Genomic DNA, 12,898 nt, shown 5'->3' with positions numbered 1-12,898 from the left:
CTTCCTCACAAACTTCCTCGTGGCTGGATTTTACTAAAACTAGACAAGCCATTTACAACGCACACTTTACTTCTCTTCAAAAGAAAAAGGACACTAAACTTTCTAAACTACTACAGGCTACAAGGGGCCACAGCAATGGTTCCCTCAACCCACCCAGCAATATTGTTAACCTATCCAACTATACTCTCAGCTCAGCAGAAGCAGCTGTCCTATCTCGGGGTCTCTCCTTCTGCCCCTCCACCCCCTCGAACATGATACAGTTCTGTGGTGACCTAGAATCCTATTTTCGACGTCTCCGTCTCAAGGAATATTTCCAAAATACCTCTGAACAACATAATGATCCACAGAGGCCTGCCTACCAACATTACAAAAAGAAGGATTCTAGGTGGACTCCTCCTGAAGGTCGAAACAGCAGACTGGACTTCTACATAGAGTGCTTCCGCCGACGTGCACGGGCTGAAATTGTGGAAAAGCAGCATCACTTGCCCCATAACCTCAGCCGTGCAGAACACAATGCCATCCACAGCCTCAGAAACAACTCTGACATCATAATCAAAAAGGCTGACAAAGGAGGTGCTGTTGTCATCATGAATAGGTCGGAATATGAACAAGAGGCTGCTCGGCAGCTCTCCAACACCACTTTCTACAAGCCATTACCCTCTGATCCCACTGAGAGTTACCAAAAGCATGTACAGCATTTGCTCAAGAAACTTCCTGAAAAAGCACAAGATCAAATCCGCACAGACACACCCCTGGAACCCCGACCTGGGATATTCTATCTACTACCCAAGATCCATAAACCTGGAAATCCTGGGCGCCCCATCATCTCAGGCATTGGCACCCTGACAGCAGGATTGTCCGGCTATGTAGACTCACTCCTCAGGCCCTACGCTACCAGCACTCCCAGCTACCTTCGAGACACCACTGACTTCCTGAGGAAACTACAATCCATTGGTGATCTTCCTGATAACACCATCCTGGCCACTATGGATGTAGAAGCCCTCTACACCAACATTCCACACAAAGATGGACTACAAGCCATCAAGAACACTATCCCCGATAATGTCACGGCTAACCTGGTGGCTGAACTTTGTGACTTTGTCCTTACCCATAACTATTTTACATTTGGGGACAATGTATACCTTCAGATCAGCGGCACTGCTATGGGTACCCGCATGGCCCCACAGTATGCCAACATTTTTATGGCTGATTTAGAACAACGCTTCCTCAGCTCTCGTCCCCTAACGCCCCTACTTTACTTGCGCTATATTGATGACATCTTCATCATCTGGACCCATGGAAAAGAAGCCCTTGAGGAATTCCACCATGATTTCAACAATTTCCATCCCACCATCAACCTCAGCCTGGTCCAGTCCACACAAGAGATCCACTTCCTGGACACTACAGTGCTAATAAACGATGGTCACATCAACACCACCCTATACCGGAAACCTACTGACCGCTATTCCTACCTACATGCCTCCAGCTTTCACCCTGACCACACCACACGATCCATCGTCTACAGCCAAGCTCTGCAATACAACCGCATTTGCTCCAACCCCTCAGACAGAGACAAACACCTACAAGATCTCTATCAAGCATTCTTACAACTACAATACCCACCTGCGGAAGTGAAGAAACAGATCGATAGAGCCAGAAGAGTTCCCAGAAGTCACCTACTACAGGACAGGCCTAACAAAGAAAATAACAGAACGCCACTAGCCGTCACCTTCAGCCCCCAACTAAAACCCCTCCAACGCATTATTAAGGATCTACAACCTATCCTGAAGGATGACCCAACACTCTCACAAATCTTGGGAGAAAGGCCAGTCCTTGCCTACAGACAGCCCCCCAACCTGAAGCGAATACTCACCAACAACCACATACCACACAACAGAACCACTAACCCAGGAACCTATCCTTGCAACAAAGCCCGTTGCCAACTGTGCCCACATATCTATTCAGGGGACACCATCACAGGGCCTAACAACATCAGCCACACTATCAGAGGCTTGTTCACCTGCACATCCACCAATGTGATATATGCCATCATGTGCCAGCAATGCCCCTCTGCCATGTACATTGGTCAAACTGGACAGTCTCTACGTAAAAGAATAAATGGACACAAATCAGATGTTAAGAATTATAACATTCATAAACCAGTCAGAGAACACTTCAATCTCTCTGGTCACGCAATCACAGACATGAGGGTCGCTATCTTAAAGCAAAAAAACTTCAAATCCAGACTCCAGCGAGAAACTGCTGAATTGGAATTCATTTGCAAATTGGATACTATTAATTTGGGCTTGAATAGAGACTGGGAGTGGCTAAGTCATTATGCAAGGTAGCCTATCTCCCCTTGTTTTTTTCCTACAAACCCCCCCCAAGACGTTCTGGTTAAACTTGGATTATTGCTGTGCACATTGTAAGATGAGCTATTGCCAGCAGGAGAGTGAGTTTGTGTGTGTGGTTTTTGGAGGGGGGTGGGGGGTGAGAAAACCTGGATTAGTGCTGGAAATGACCCACCTTGATTATCATGCGCATTATAAAGAGAGGTTTCAAAGAGGGATGGGCTATTACCAGCAGGAGAGTGAGTTTGTATGTGTTTGGGGGTTGGGGGGGGGGGAAGGGTGAGAAAACCTGGATTTGTGCTGGAAATGGCCCTACTACTTGATGATCACTTTAGATAAGCTGTTACCAGCAGGAGAGTGGGGTGGGAGGAAGTTTTGTTTCATGGTCTCTGTGTGTATATAATGTCTTCTGCAGTTTCCACGATATGCTATGCATCCGATGAAGTGAGCTGTAGCTCACGAAAGCTCATGCTCAAATAAACTGGTTAGTCTCTAAGGTGCCACAAGTACTCCTTTTCTTTTTACATAAAAGCATATGGATGCTCTCTTGCTAGTACCAAGAACAATCACATCCAAACACCTGCCGCGGCCTCCAACCTTCATTTCCAGCTATCATCCAAAGCAGAGCCATTACATCCCCATGGTTCCAACTTCCAGTGCCTGGAATAAGATGTAGTTCTGAAAGGTGTCAGGATCCTAAACAGTTAATGACACAAACCTAATAAAAATATTTTGGAGAAAATAAGACCTTAACACACCAAGCAAGTGTGCTCACTCGTTTTTTTTTAAAAAATGCACCAAATAGTTAAGTGCATACAATCAGCTCTTTGCCAAGCTGCTTCTGCGCTGATTCACACTGAGCAACTCTCTGCCTGTGCATCTTCTTTGTCCTGTATCGCCTGTGCAGCAACATCCATCTTCCCTCTTTTGAACTTCTTTAGGGTCTGGATCAATAGGGAGAAGGAAAGGAAGCTGGGAGGGAAAGGGATCTGACCTGCACTGGGCCAAGCCATAGACAGGGCCAATGGAAAACACAAAGTCACCCCATGGCCATGAAGGAGATAAAGAAAAAGATCAAATGCAGTCTGGGGCTGTACTGACCTTCCTGCATAGGCCTCTCCCCCACCTTTCAATGAAGATCTGAAGGGAAGCTGTAGCCTGTAGAGGTTCTGCTAGCCACTCCACTGGAGCAGTTCTCCTTCTATGTTCAGAAGAGCTTCTCAATCCCAAATCACTGAACCAGCCAACAGACTCTTTTCTCACAACCCCCTGATTTGATTCCCATATGAAATTATTTTTATTATATTTATAGGAGGAAAGGGGAAAACGTCCCATATTATTCCCTGTTGTATCTTTTTGTCCTTCTCAGACATTAGTCCAGTGGCTGTTTACATTTTACAGTCTGAACACATTGCTGTCATTTAATAATAACCTAAACATTCATAAACATTTCATATGGTGCTGGGCTCCTTCGGTAGCCATACTTCAGAGTTGCTATGTATTCTGATGTAAGTACATCTCCTTACTAGTTTGGGAAACTTTTATTGGCAAAACACTCTGCTACTTCAAGTTCTCTTGGGTTTGCATTAGCATTTCAGCTCAGAATATATATGTTTAGTGCAACTATTTTGTGCTTTTCCCTCTGTGATTTTATTTAAGAGATCTATTTTTAATTATACCAAGAAACTCCAGGGTGAGATTATACAGTGAGATCTCATCATTCTCTGTAGAGTCTTGTAACTTAATCAAATTCAAATCAATACAATGAGAAGTTTGATAAGGAAATTAAAATGCCACACATCTCTTCTTGACTCTCTCTTTCAAATACTTCCTGCTTCTCTGGCTTATCTGAAAGAGATTTATACAAATCTCACTACTGGTGGGAATTATAGTAGCTACTGTATGTCCACCACAACTTTATAATAATAAATGTATTACTTACATAGCAGTGTGCATGTTTTGAAGTGCTCAACAAATACTGCGCTAAATTTTGTTCTCCTTTGCAAAGGTTCAACTGCAAACATTATCTGATCAGGCCTCACCCTGCCATTATGATATAGGTATCCAGTGTAACCAATTGTATCCTTATTTTGCAGAAGCTGAGACAGAAGTTAAGAAATTTGTCCAAAGTCACAGAGGAAGCCAGTGTCAGATTTAAGATTAGGATTTAAGAGTTCTTTCCTGTCAGTCATGTGCTTATTTATACCTTTCTCAAAAGAAAAACCATGGGGAATTATATAGAGAAAGGTTGGCACTCTAATGTATCTGTACAACATCTAGGTGAAACATCCATAGGTGATTCACAGGTTGCCAGGCTCCAAAGATTTTTTAGTGGCCTTGAAAATTTATTGTAAAATAAATGAAGATAAACTTTTCTTTTGTGGAGCTCTCATGTTGACTTCCCTTGTCTAAACTAATTACATTAGTGTTTTGTTTTAAAGTATCTTTGCTTTTATTAACAGAATTTCCATGAATTGTAGTGACACTTATTACTGCGGTAAGAGATTTTCTGTAGTTGTATTTAGTCATCAGCCTGTTCCATCACTTCATGATTTTGCTTTTTTTCTTTTTTCACGCCAGCAGAGTACTTATACAACAAGCCACTATGGATCACAAACAAATTACTTACTTTCAAAGCCATGGGGAACCAAAACATACCAGTGGGTAGTCAGGTAGATCTGCCTGCTCCACAAACACAAAAAGTTATTGGTTGCGAGTTTAATACCTACGTTATTAACCCAGTGTACCCTTCCCAGGTTGGTGCCATGTTTTTATCGTTGTTATTCAACACCATTCTGGAAATACAGGCACTTGAACCTGGGTCTCCGATATCCCACAGTAGTGCCCTAACAACCAGACTATAGACTCAGTTTCTGTGTTGGGCCCAATGAATATTATTTATACAAAGTAGAACAGCTCCTGCAATGCCAGCTCATTCTAAGGCCCCTAGGCCTCAACTGAACAATGCATAATTGGAAACCAGTTTAGCTCACCTGTGTTAGCACAGTTAAAATAAATGTTAAGTTTATAAGAATGTGTTTAGTGTTTAGACATTAGGAAATGCTTGTAGGATGCTTTATGTAGTAATCTCACTTATAACATCTGTACCCCATGTTACAAGGTTATACTGAGAGTTTGCATGGTAAACCTCTGTAACTGTGTAACTCACCAAACAGGAAAGAAGCATTAACTAACGTAAAATGCTGGCTTCCTACAGAAGGAATTAGGTCCTGACCATAAGAAGGACTATGGAAACCAAATGAGCCATTGTGGAACATGAGAGGACAAAAGACTTTGTTGATTGCTCCTCCGCCCCACCTATGAAGAAGAGACATGCATATGGACTTGACCCATAAGATTGAACTCTGGGGGAAGGGAATAAAAATCCTTGACAGGAAGAAACTGCATCTCCAAGCTGCTTGGATGTTGAGAGGGCAAGATGTCTAAGCATAAGCAAGGGATCCCCAGCTGCTTAGTCTGGGTTCGCCCTAAAGGAAATAAAGAGCTTGCATATTACAGCAGCTTCTATCACCTTTTGGAATCTAAGAACGGTAACTCATTTGTTTGTGTATGTTTGTCTGCTTTAAACTTATAAATAACTCTTGTTTCCTTTTCTTAGTTAATAAATCTTTAAATAATCTATTATAGGACTGGCGCTAAGCATTGTTTTTGGTATGAGATCAAAGGTGCAATTGTCCTGGGGTAAGTGACTGGCCCTTTGGGACTGGGAGTAACCTGTATATTGTTGTGATTTTGGTGTAAGGGACCATCTATCACATAGGCAAGCTGACCTAAGTAGCAAGATAAACTAGTGTACCCAACGGGACTGTCTGTGACGCCATGTTAAGGGTTTTCTAGTGTTTGAGGAGTTCACACTTGGTGCTTGGTTGGTGAAATCTTAGTATGGAACTCACAACCTGTTTGGGGTTTGTGCCCTGGTTTGTAACAGTCTACCCTGAGGTTGGTATTCATGCTTTTGAGCCACTCCAGATAGCTTGACAGCTCCAACAGGAGAGAGAGAGAAAAACAGCGAGAGCGAGAGAGCACAACTCTATAGTGTAGCAGTTAGGGCACTCCCAAACGAGCATCTAACTAAGGATATGTCTGCACTGCATTGTAAACCCAGGTCTGTGGGACCCACATTTGTGGATTTGATATTTCTAAGCCTGCCCTTGAACATCCACATTGCATTGTAAACCCAGGTTTATGTTTGCTGGACCTGGGTCTCACAGCCATTCTAACACATCCACACTGCACCATGCAGACCTTCTGACTCAGGACTGCGGCATGAGCTGCATCCACACTGCAAGATAACAGGGCTTAGACCTGAGTCACAGCAGGTTCTGACCCACCTCCCAGCAAAGTCCTAGGGCCTGAGTGCTTGCTGACCCAAGTCAGACTGGTGTGTATATAGAGGGAAGGGGAGCTTGGGCTCAAACCTGAGTCAGAACTCAGGCTTAGTGTGAAGTGTAGACATACCCTAACAGGCTACTAGATATTTTGTGATCTCTCTCTCTCTCTTTTTGCAAAAAATTTCAAAGCACCTTGATTTCGTTCTGCCTCAGACTAAAACCAAATTTTGAAACCTCAACATTTTTTGTTAAATGGAATTGTTATTTTCCAGCTTGTCCTCCGTGGTTGCCATTCAAAGCCAATATAGGACTTGGGTTTAGGTTTGAATTCTGCAATATTGAAATGCAGTAGGCTGATCTCATGAGATTTCAGTCCACAGTGACAGAAATGTCTCTGAAAATACTGCAAATTCCTGAAAATTTGAATGGTGGAAATCTTGGGAAATTAGGAAAAAAGAACATTTATCTTGGACTAAAATATCACTAGGACTGGTCAAAAAATGTTAAGTACCATCAACCAATGTTTTGAAGAGAAATGGGGAAAAATATTTTTCTTGAATTTTTCCAGTGTTTTTCAAGTTTTGATTTAAACAAAAAATTTTGTTTCAGTTAGATTTGAAAGGAACAATTTTCATGTTGGATTCCCCGCATTTTCCCCCACCCCCGTTAAGGAAAAGTTAACACATGTGACTCCATTTTGGTTTGGGGCCCACCATTGTCTAAAAGCAAGCACATCATGCACCAGGAGGAGTGTTCCTTAGACAGTGCATCCCTGTGAAAATCCTCCTCCCTGTCTCCAGCCTGCCTTGACTCCCAGTATCTGTTTTTTGTCAGTCTCTAACTCCCTATCTCCTGGCCTTTGTTGTGAGGCCTCCCATCCTGATAATAAAAGTTACTGATGCATGGCTTTAGGACCATGCTGTGTAATTAACATACTAGTTTAGCACGAGGAATGCACCAAGCAGGGATAGGTGGTAGATAAGAAAAGGGTTTGTTTATTGGCTAAGGTTTCCGATGCACAAGGGCAACATGCTTTGCTAAAAAGTATATAACCTTTGTATAATCTGTATTCAGGGTCCCCTCCTGGCTAGCAGGGGGGCACCACGCTCGAGCGTAATAAACTTAGTGTCTTTTGGGAACTCTGCAGTTGTGGACTTTGTTTATGTGCCTCAGCCTAGATTCGAACTGTGCGTGACCTATCAGGTATAATTCGTAGCATTTGTGTGCGTGTCCTACCAGGTGTAATTCGTAGCATTTGTGTGCATGTCCTACCAGGTGTAATTCGTAGCATTTGTGTGCATGTCCTACCAGGTGTAATTCGTAGCATTTGTGTGCGTGTCCTACCAGGTGTAATTCGTAGCATTTGTGTGCATGTCCTATCAGGTGTAATTCGTAATACCCCTTTCCTAATGGAGAAAAAAAGAAAGAACAAAGGGGATAATAAATAAAAAATTAAAATTTTGAAATAATATGAAAATTTTCATTCTGAGGAAAAATTTTGAACGTGAACATTTTCCATGAAAATTTCTGAAGTTTTTTTTTTAAACGTTAATTGAAAAAACTTTTAAGCTAAAGTTTTCAGCCAAACCCAATTATTACAATTATAACTGTTCTTCTGAGATTTCTGACTGGACCATTCTAACTGGATCAGTAGAAGAGTCCCATCTGAGACTTTTATTTGTCCAGCTCAAGTTCTAGGATCAATCCTACAAACATATTTCAGTGACTATTATTTCAACTTTTAAAATAAATTTCTTTAATCCATATCAATAATCCTTTTGTGCTTGCTTTCTGTGAACATTTCACCATTTCACTTTTGCAGACATAAATGTTTACAAGAAATTAATTTCAAGGTGATATGTCAAGATGCAGATAAAGGTAATTCCATTTCATGGAGGGCTTTGATCATTTGAAAGTTGGTTTTGTTCCAGTTCAGAATGAAAATAAAAAACTTCAAATAGGAATGGAGTTGTTTCTCTGTGGAGTTGTGCCTGGCAGGCTGCCTGGAACTGTGAACTCTGGAAGTCCTGGGGTCCCCAACTCCTTGGCAATCTGCTGGTGGGCTGCTGCAGACCTTTGGACCTTTTGGTCTCTGGGCTGGGGCAGTTCAGGAGGCAAGCTGCTCAGGAAACCAGGAACTCCATCAAAATCGAACCATCAGCATATAACACTGCAATTTTGATGAACTAGCAAATTCTGGCAAACAAAAGTTATCATATTTTTTCCAACCAGCTCTACTGCTATACATGCAGATTTGTGGAAACTAATTTAAATTCACACACACACACAAACAGCAATAATAGAAGTGCTTGCAGTGAACAGACTGGGTTATCTAATTACAACTAAGCAATTGAGCTCAACACTTGACTATTCTGATTCAATCCTTAAAAAAAATCAAAGATTTTCACTAAATAAAAAATGGATACATTGGTTAGAATTGCAATCTACTCGTGGTTAATCCACCAACAGAAACAATGACCAAATAATTTGAATATAATTATGTGTCATGAGCTATTAGTTTAGCTCTACCTGGTCTGGGGTTGAATGGTCCGATTAGACTATGAGCCTTTTTCCCAAAAATTCAAAGGAAAGGAGAGATGAGGTTCCAGTTTCACCCATCTCTAATTGGGAGTTTGGGGATGTTTTCCAGTTGTCAGCCAGCATTACTGTCTCATATGAAATGTTCTTTTAATGGACAGTGAACAAGTACTGGACACAAATGCAGTATCAGAGGCAAGAGTGGTGATGATAACATGACCCTTCTAACTTATGTTACAATGAGGTCCTCAGCGTCTGTCTGCATAGAGCTCATTCATGGATCAGAGCCTGACTGAAGCAGAAAAATCTGTAGAACCTACAAACAGCAGTATTGTAAGACCCCATAGCCAACTTTCTAATTTCTCTTTTTGTCATTCTTTTTGCAGCTGAACTTTGCTATGTGAGAGGAACTGGTTAAATGAGATATTCTTATCGTATAGAATGCATAAAATATGTGACAAAGGTCAATTAAAAGTGATTATTGGTAACTTGTTTATGTGACATGGAATGAATAGTATTATCATTAAGATAGCTTGTTATGATAAGGTTAAATGAAATTAGTCTTAAAAACATAGTCACAACAGGATTTTTCAAACTTGAAAGTATTTTTCTTCTATTCTTTTTGTTTTGTAACTTAACTTTAGTGTCGGTGCAAAGCAGTGACAGTCAAATGGGTCAATATGACTAGCACCTTGGCAATGAAGAACTTTTAAAAAGCAACAAAGATTCTTTTTTTTTAATCTATTTTTTTTACAAACTTACAGGTAAATTACTTTTCTAACTGTGCAGAGCAATCGAAATGAAATCAGTGATAGTGACTTAGACCCTAGGAAAGACATCAATCAAATTTTCCTCTTATTTTTTTAAGTCAACTGACTTTAATAAAATGATTGTAATAAAACAAAATAGCCCTGCTCCCATAGCACATTGAGAAGTGGTTTGCTTTTTTCTCACTTTCATTTTTCTTCTTCCCACAGCAGACAGCTACTGCAATGGCATAAGTCAATATAAATGGCATAGAAGGGCTCCTCTTGCTCCTGTGTTGTAAGACAAGACCCAGGGCCAATCGGGGCTGGGGGGGGGGGGTGCAGGAGGGCCATTTGGCCTGGGCCTCAAATTTAGACACTTGTTAATTTTCTGGCATTTGATAAGTTTTGCAACTTGTTTTTATGCACATCCCTATTGGACCAAAATGTGACACACTCTCTCATCTTAGAACTGCAAATTTAAGCAAATAAGAGATGTGATTTGGTAAAAGGCATAATTTTTTGTTAACTGATATAGATTTTGTCATATTAAAGAGTTTAAAATGTTCATAAATATTAATAAAAATATTTCGGTTCTGATGGCACAAGATTAGACTGTGATGAACATGTCCTCTCAGATCAGCTGATTATATAAACAAACCACTACTAGTGGCTGGTGCTGGATCAAGTGCATTTTGAAAGAGAGAACTGTTACATTTTAGTGTCTTTATAGTTTTACGTCTAGTTGACTAAGGAATTATTTATGTGTGAAAATTTCTCATTATTATCTTCATATGGTAGCTAAAAGAGATGACTGGTTGGTTGGTTAAGCCCTAGCTTGGTAGCTTGGCCATCATCATAGGCTTTCATAGTCTATAGGCCCAGATTCAAGGTGAAAATTTGTGAGGACAATCTTGTACAGTGAATTTTGTGATCCAAACAATTCAGCAAAATCAGTACATATTCACAAAGTGTTTTGGAGTCACCGAATATTCATTTTTTGCCAAAGAAAGTTATGGTAAAAAGATTTCATACAACTCTAACAATTCTAAGCTGACCTAGCACAGTGAATGGCTACTTATTTACAAAGCACATACCTCGCACCTCATTTTTGGGTTCAGACTCCAGCTTCAGCTGCTTCCATGCGGCCTGTCGCTCTGAATTCTATTAGCCCACAATATTCCAGACCATAAAGATGAAGCAACCACAAAGGTTATCACAGTTATTAAACGTCTATATATCCCATGCTCTTCCTCCATTGCCAGCTCTGTTGGTTAGTTCATTTAAAGGCCTAATCCAAACCCCATTAAAATCAATGGTAAATCTGGTCTTTATGGAAATGAGGAAACAGCCTATAAGAAGCTTATAAAGGCTTTATATTTGATTTATAATCCCATTTCTATGTCATATGCTCTCAGTATGACTTCCTGTCTCTGCAAGTAGTCAGTCTGGTTTGCTTATGACAGTGCCAGTCCACTGAGAGCTGTGCCTGTGAATCTGAATAGAGTCCTGTATCTGTAAATACCCATGAGTTTCTGAATCTTACAGGCCAATCTCTAGCTAATATTGTAATACATCATGCATATCTTCATACAAGAAATTATGTTGTAACAAAGCAGTAGCGAAATAAAACTCAGTGTTCTGGGAAATTAAAGCATGCAGGATTTCAAATTGTTTGATGACTGACAGGATATCTGATTTTTTTTTTGTTTGGTTTTTTTGTCGCTTGAAAGTTTGTCTTTCCCCAGCAGAAGTTGTTCCAATAAAAGATATGACCTGATCACCCACTTTGTCTCTCTAGGATATCTGATAATATTGTTCTGTACCAGGGCTTACAATTAAAAATCTATTTTTTTTAAAGTACATTTTACTAGGCCCTTAAAGATAGAGAAAAGTTTGCAGGGAGTAGCTTACAAGAGTATGATGAGTTAAGGACAACTTGTCCTTTCTCAAGTCTCAAGGGCCTTTTTTCTGAACTTTTAAAAAAAATTGTAATAATTTCTTTCCAAAGCGTTTATTGATATTACTATTCTGCTGAGAACATTTAAACCCTCTTCAGAAAAGTCTTAAATCTTGAATGTTTTTAAAATGAATACCCATACAGTGAGAGTAACAGTTGTTTAGGTCACAACTTTATTTTAGTAGATGCAGGACTAAAAGCACAACTGCATCTAGAGACAGAGTAGAGGGTGGGAGCAGGAGGGATGGTCACTTTTTAATTGTTCAGACAATTCCTTTTTTGTAACAAATACCTATTGATTGGCTTGATGTTCTTGTTTTGTCTAACATTTACCATCATTTTGACATTATACTATGGTTTAACAGTTTTGTAATATTTTGTTTTCTTGCTTTAACTGTAACCTGTAGGCAGCAACTACACTCTAATAATGAGCTGTCGAGTGACACACTAAAGAAGAGCAGATTTTACTAAAGAGATAATCAGCCATTAAGAAAAAACAAAACCAAACAAACCCTCCACACCAACCAACCACATCCCAGCCAACAATGAAGCATATCTTCAAGATCTAAGACAAACATTAAGGAAAATAAATCTTACAACATTATCTGTAATAACACCATCTGAGGAATCCCAAGAATATTACAGCTCTCTTCTTATATGGAAAAAAAAAAAAGGAATCAAGGTTTTTACTAACAGACTTAGATTCATAGATATTTAGGTCAGAAGGGACCATTATGATCATCTAGTCTGACCTCCTGCACAGCGCAGGCCACAGAATTTCACCCACCACTCCTGCAAAAAACCTCACACCTGTATCTGTGCTATTGAAGTCCTCAAATCGTAGTTTAAAGACTTCAAGGAGCACAGAATCCTCCAGCAAGTGACCCGTGCCCCATGCTACAGAGAAAGGCGAAAAACCTCCAGGGCCTCTTCCAATCTGCCCTGGAGGAA

This window comes from Chelonia mydas, chromosome 9, assembly GCF_015237465.2.
Source record: "Chelonia mydas isolate rCheMyd1 chromosome 9, rCheMyd1.pri.v2, whole genome shotgun sequence".
In the NCBI taxonomy this organism is placed as follows: Eukaryota; Metazoa; Chordata; order Testudines; family Cheloniidae; genus Chelonia; species Chelonia mydas.
Note: the sequence above shows the minus strand (reverse complement) of the source record.